Source organism: Gorilla gorilla, chromosome 7 (assembly GCF_029281585.2).
Source record: "Gorilla gorilla gorilla isolate KB3781 chromosome 7, NHGRI_mGorGor1-v2.1_pri, whole genome shotgun sequence".
Classification (NCBI taxonomy): Eukaryota; Metazoa; Chordata; class Mammalia; order Primates; family Hominidae; genus Gorilla; species Gorilla gorilla.
Window position 1 is genome coordinate 139607987 of NC_073231.2, and position 7125 is coordinate 139615111.

Here is a 7125-nt window from a genome sequence, read left to right on the forward strand (position 1 = left end):
CTCCACAGGGAAGCACCAAGAGAAGTTCCCTGGGTGGCCTTAGAACCAATCTTCCCTCCTTTCTCAAGTACATGCAATGTGCTGTGGGAGGCCCTGGAGACGCACTGCCCTTCTACTGCAATCTGTTTAATAGTTAACTTCTTTTAGCTCTCTGGACATGTTGAGGGTGGGAGGGGTGTCACCAAATTGTAAATCATCCAGCTGAGGTGACTGATTTTTGCACCGGGCATTGTGCCAGGCATGGGGGTAAATAAGGCCCCCTGCCTGGCCCCCTCTTCTGGGTGCCCAGTTGACTGCACAAGAATATGCTCTGCAACAAAGGATCAAAACAAGCCCAGAGAAGAGAGGGTCTCTAAGGGGACAACTGTGTGAGCTCAGCTCCTGGCTGGGCCTTGTGGGGGGGATACAAGAAATGAGTACATCTTTTGTGCCCTCTGTTGGTGTGGATCCGAACCTTCTGGCTGCGTGGAGTCATCATTTAATATTTATTTATTTATTTGTTTTTTCTTTGAGACAGGGTCTCACTCTGTTGCCCAGGCTGGAATGCAGTGGTGTGATCACAGCTCACTGCAGCCTCTGCCTCCTGGGCTCAAGCAGTCTTCCCACCTTAGCCTCCTGAGTAGCTGGGACTACAGGCGCACACTACCATTCCTGGGTAATGTTTTAAAATGTTTTGTGGAGATGAGGTCTCACAATGTTGCCCAGGCTGGTCTCCTGGGCTCAACCGATTCTCCTGCCTCAGCCTCCCAAAGTGCTGGGAGCACTTTGGCCACCACACCTGGCCATCATTTAGTATTTAAACAATTATCCCATGTAGAGGTAAAAACCCAGACTTCTCCCTTACTCTGAAAGTTTCAAGGATTCTCAGAGACTTCCTCATTTCCTCAGTTTCTCTTGCACCAGTTCTATGCTTTAACATTAAATTAGTCATCCCAAATACATTTTCTTTCTTTGTCTTGGTTTGGGTCCCCTAACACCCTGAGATGATAACTCAGTGCAAGTTTTCTGTTTGAAAAATCATCCCAGGAAACACTAGTCCTGTAAGTGAAGGGGCTACGTTGTCTGGAGTATATAAGCTGGGGTTCATTGTCATGCGCCAGGAAAATTTAGGACATGGACACGCATGAGCAGTTTAGGAGCAGAGGTTTAATAGGTGGAAGAGAAGAGAAAGAGAAATAGCTTACTCTATAGAGGAAGGGGTCTCCCAACATAAAGGACCGGCTGGTGGCAAATGCGCTGAGTTTTATAGTTCACTTTGAGGACGTGGTGTCTGATTTACGTGGGGCTCACAGATTAGCTAGATCAGGTATGACGTTTACATAGTGCGCAGGGAAGGCTGGTCGCCCACCCTGATCTTCTTATGCAAATGGGCTTTCCAGTTGATCCGTGCCATCTTATCTGCTCCTTACAATACACCTGGCTGGCAGAGAAGGGAAAATGGAGCCTCCATCTTGAAAATATCTAGTCCTTAGTTCCTTCCGGCATTCACCCGTGCAAGCTCCCAGCTTGCAGGCTGCTCTTTGTTAGAAAATGATTTGGGGCTGCTTTTCATTAAAAAGAATAGCATTACCGAGGACTCCCATGCCCTTACTATCTGCCTAAGTAATTTATTCTTAACTCCTGTATCATAAGGATGTGGGGAGGTGACAAGGGAAAGAGGGTCACTTAAGGGTGTGTTATGAAGCCAGGTACTACTGTGGGCAGCTGATCTCAGTCCGCTGGGGGCTCTGAGAGATTACATAGAATGTGATGCAAAGTTGTCTCCACTGAGGGGCAAGGAAGCTCGGATATTTATCCCCCACTTCCTCTGTCCGTCGCTGGCTGAGGGCTGATTCTGGGGCCTAATGCAGGCTGATATGGGTGGCCTCTAGAAGCTAGAAAAGGAAAGTCCTCCCCTGGGGAGTTCAGAGGCCTTAGAGGGAGCAGCAAAGGTGACAGCTATCTACAATGTCATGCAAAATGTGACATAGTATGAGCGAGGGCGGACAGCCTTGGGAACCAAGAAGGGTTTTTGCACCAGCCCGTGGGTGCTGAAGAAGCTCGCTATAAAAATGAAGTAGCTGAGCTCCTTCTGAAAGTAAACTGGGGGTCAGCCAGGGGTGAAAGGCTGCCCTGGGATGATGGACTCCCAGGGGATGTCGTGGAGGAGCCGCATCAGAGAGAAACAGCATAGTGTGTTAGGAATACATAGGTGACTTACCCAACACTGGAGGCCTGGTGGGGACTGAGGCGGGAGGTGAGGCTCAGGGAGTCATCTGCACCAGGTGTGAAGCACTGGGGCAGCAGGAAGAGCGGGGTACTCCAAGGAACAATGGGGCCAGGTGTGGGGTCTTGGCATCCTCGTTACACCCAGTTGAGTTTGGGAGAAGGAAGGGGAGGGTGGGGTCACTCTCCCTCTTGGATCCCCCATCACATTGTGCTCGGCAGCTGGGCAGTGCCAGCCCAGGGCACAGTGCTTTATGAATGTTAACCCGTTTACTTTTGAGAACCACTTTGTGGAGTAAATGGTATCATTTAATCCACTGCACAGATGAAGAAACTGAAGCACAAGGATATTAGATTACTTTCTTGAGGCTAACATTGTTGAATAGAGATGTGGTAGACCGAATAATGTCCCCCACAAAGATGTCCATGTCCTAATTCTGGAAACCTCTAAATATGTTATTTCACATGGCAAAGGGACTTTGCTGACGTGATTAAGTTAAGAATCTTGAGACGGAGGAATTATCCTAGATTATTTGAGTGAGCCCAGTGTAATCACAGTGGTCTCCACAAGAGGAAGGCTGGAGTGGCAGCATCGGTGGGGATGTGATAACAGAAACAGTGTTAGGAGTGATGCAGCCACAAGCCAGGAAATTCAAGCAGCCTCTGGAAGCTGCAGAAGCAAGGAACATGTCCTCTCCTAGAGCCCCAGAAGGAATCCCGTCTTACTGATACCTTGATTATAGCCCCCTAAGTCCATTTTGGACTTTCTGACCTTCAGGACTATAAGATATTCAATTTATGTTGTTTTAAGCTACAAAGTTTGTGAAAATCTGTTACAACAGCAACAAGAAAGTAATACAATATGTAATGGGCTCCATTCTACCTAGTAGATGGAGTGTGGGTTCCCTACGTGACACTGAGGTGGGAAGACAGACGTGTAAAGGACAGATTCATTGCACAAGTAAGCCTCTGGGATGCCCTAAATTCTAAAGCCTTTGGCGTAATAGTCGTGATCCGTTACAATCTTTCTGAATTGCCATGTTCCCCACCTTCCCCCTGTTAACTTTCCCCAGCCCCTGGCATTGCGGCTTCCCCTGGTGAGGCCATGCTATTCATCTGCGCCTTGAATGCTCAGCCCTCAAAGCTCATCCCGCTGGTTCCTCTACCTGGAGACTGCTTTTCCCCACGTTCAATTTACTCAAATCATTCTTGTCTTTCGAGGTTAATGACAGCAGGAGGTTTTTATACATCTTGGACAATAGGACTCGGTCTTTTGGGAACTGGACTATTTAAAGCATTTGAGCTTCTAAAAATCCTATAGAGGATTATGGAAGACTTTGTTCCTCGCCAGCTATGGGGTTGGCACACATCAAATTTTTAAGTTAGAGATAGTCTAGAATGCTCCTAGGTGGGCGTGAGGGGTGGGAGAAAGGAGAAAGTATTGTTATTGAACACCCCTTTCTGCCAGGTGCTGCAGGGGTCCTTCTTCTTCTTGTGCTTCTTATCCAGGTTGGCGAGCACATGATTAATAGAATGGGCTCCAGAGCCAGAATGTTCAGCTTCAAATTCAAACGTTGCCAGCTTCTAGCTATCTAACCTAGGGCAACATCTTATCTCTATTCTTTCCTTTCCTCATCTATAAAATGAGAATAACAGCATAGGCCTTGTTGTGAGGATCACATAGTTAACGCATTTTAATATTATTTTTATTTTATTTTATATGAGGATCTTGCTCTGTAGCCCAGGCTGGAGTGCAGTGGCGTGATCATGGCAACCTTGAACTCCTTCACGCAACCTTGAACTCCTGGGCTCAAGCGATCTTCCCACTTCAGCCTCCCTTGTAGCTGGGACTACAGGTGTGCACCACCACACCCTTCTGATTTTTTGTAGTGATGGAGGGTTATCACTATGTTGCCCAGGCTATTCTCAAACTCCTGGGCTCAAGCGACCCTCCTGCCTGGGCCTCCCAAAACGCTGGGATTACAGGTGTGAGCCACTGTGCCTGGCCCATTTTTAGCACTCTTCAAACGGTCTCTGACATCTGGAGGATGTGAAATAGCTGCTAGTTGTTATAATGATGATCATCAATGTCATAGTTACAGCATCTTTATTCCTTACTCCACGAAAAAGATTTATTGTCATCTCTATTTTGGAGGTGACAAAACTGAGGCTCACAGAGGTCAATTGCATGTCCAAAGCCACATGGAAAGTGGATCAGAGATGGCTTTCAATACCAGAGCTCTCTTTTAGTGCCGAGCAATTTCTGAAACTTTATTTTCCTCTGTACGTCCAGGACACACAACACTTGGGCTGTCTCTTCCCAGTGATCCGATTCCCAGGCCCTTGGGCTCTGTCAGTTCAGATTCCCAGCATGCTCAGAGGCTCTGTCCTTCGATAATGAGTTCTCTGTCAATTACCAGCTCCTGCCCAGCAGCCTCCGGGGCAGTGTGGGCCAATTGTCCTGTCAGGCTGGGGGCTGAGCAGAGCGTCTCAACTTGGGCAGCTACTCAGTGGTCAATCACAATCTAAAACAGAGACATCAGGGTGGCCTTATGCCCGGTGATTTCTGGAAACCAGCCAGCCCTTCTCCCCAATAAGACACTCAATTTCTCAGCATGCAGTTTTCTACCAGACTTTTCATGCTAAGGCAGGCTAGTCCTGATTGTGATTGGTTCTGGCTAGTTCCCGTAGGAGCTGTTAAATCTTTTATTTGCTCACTATCTGGGGAAGTCCTCCACCTTTGGGAACTAACCCTTACACCCCTAAGAAAAGGTGTCTCCCCTGACCCTTGCTAGAACTTATTCTTTCACTCCTGTCCCACCTCACCCCAGGCATCAGCAGTATCTTTAAATGGACATTATTTTTAATCTTCTAGAAAAACTAGTGTGCCCTGATTTCTTTGGTAGACTTTAAGCCTAGGGCTCCAGACATCTGCTTCTCTGTAGGGAGTATTTGCTGGCAAATCAACCTTCTATTCAATAAGAACTAGCCAGTAGAAGCCTGCCAAATTATTCTTGTGCTTTCTACAGGTTTCATTGGAAGTTTATGGTGTTCAACATGCGTGGTCACTAAGTTTAAATGGTGCATTGATTTAGGATTTACCTCTTAGCTGGAGATGGTTTCTCATCAGCCCAGGATCCTAGTAACTGCAGAGCTGGAGCTGTCTGTGGTCACAAAACACTTGTCACAACTATGATCCTATTTGGTCCTGAGAGTAAGTCTTCAAAGTAGCGGTCATTATTATCTCTGTTTACCAGATGAGGAAATGGGGCTCAGAATGGTTAAATAATTTGCCCCAAGGCCAAACAGTTATGACAGACCCAGGATTTGAACCTGATGTCATTTGAATGCCAAGCTTCTTGTTCTTTTTACTGTGTCCATTTTCAATTGTCTGTTCATTTATTCCAAGCCTATTTATTGAGAGCTTACCAGACAATGATCTAGGCCCCAGGAGCCCAGCAGCAATGAAATGGTTTCCACCCTGGGGGAGAAAAGCAATGAACAGACAATATTGGAAAGTGGTAATTGCTCTGCAGAGGATTTAAATAAGGTGAGGCTGGTGGAAGTGTAAACTGGGACAGGCTCTGTAAAGAGAAATTGGGCAATAGCTATCAACATTTAAAATGTGCATCGACTTTGTTGTGGCAGTTTGGCTCCTAGGAAATTTATCCTACAAACATGTTAGCACATATGCAAAGCAGCTCATATGTGTACAAGGATATTCACTGCATCACTGAACTAGCAAAAAAAAGGGGAAATAATGTAAATGTCCATCAATAGAGAATACAGTGTATCCCTACAACAGAGCCCTCTGGAACTATTAAAAAGAGTAAGGCAATTTCTAAACAGATAGATGGATAGAAATACAACACAACATCTAAGATGTTTTGTGAAGTGAAAAAAGCATCTTATAGAACAGCATATTGAGTGTGCTGCCACTTAATTATGGGAAAAATCAAACAAAAGAATACATGTATGTTATTAATCACATAGCCCACATGAAGAAAGACTATTTGAGAAAGTAGGGACAAGAGTTACCTCCAGGGACTATTGGGATGGCTGGAGAAAGGAAAAGGAAAAAAATGTTTGCTTTTTTTCCCTCCTTGTATAACCTTTGGTATCTTTTGAATGTGCATGCACTGATTATTCCAGAACATACGTTAAATTTATTTGTTGTTGTTATTATTTCAATAATTTTTGGAGAACAGGGGGTGTTTGGTTACACGGGTAAGTTCTTTAGTGGGGATTTCTGAGATTTTGGTGCATCCGTCACCTGAGCAGTGTACATTGTACCCAATGTGTAGTCTCTTATTCTTCAACTCCCCTCCCAATCTTCCCCCCAAGATTTCAGAGGTCATTATATGATTCTTACACTTTTGCATCCTCATAGCTTATATCCCACTTATAAGTGAGAAAATGTGATATTTGATTTTCCATTCCTGAGTTACTTCACTTAAAATAATGGTCTCCAACTCCATCCAGGTTGCTGTGAATGCCATTATTTTGTTCCTTTTAATGACTGAGTAGTATTCCGTGGTATGTATATACCACACATTTTGTTTATCCATATGTTGATTGATGGGCATTTGAGCTGGCTCCAAATTTTTGCAATTGCGAATTGTGTTGCTATAAACATACATGTGCAAGCATCTTTTTCATATAGTGAATTCTTTTCCTCTGGGTAGATAGCCAGTAGTGGGATTCCTAGATCAAATGATGGATCTACTTTTAGTTATTTAGGGAATCTCCACACTATTGTCCATAGTAGTTCTACTAGTTTACAGTCCCACCAGCAGTATAAGTGTTTCCTTTTCACCATATCCACGCCAACATCTATTATTTTTTGATTTTTTAATATGGCCATTTTTGCAGGAGTAAAATGTAATCACATTGGGGTTTTGATTTGTATTTCCCTGATAA

The 7125-nt window shown here is 44.9% G+C and overlaps 1 long non-coding RNA gene across 1 annotated transcript; it reads right to left on the reverse strand.

Moving 5' to 3' along the window:
* Nucleotides 1–3894: 3894 nt before the first annotated feature.
* LOC109027994 (uncharacterized) lies at nucleotides 3895–5688 on the reverse strand. The gene is made up of 3 exons (XR_002007049.2): nucleotides 5635–5688; nucleotides 5308–5451; nucleotides 3895–4730 (listed from the first exon to the last, which is right to left on the reverse strand). It is a non-coding gene; the product is annotated as an uncharacterized lncRNA (long non-coding RNA).
* Between the last annotated feature and the right edge of the window lie 1437 nt (nucleotides 5689–7125).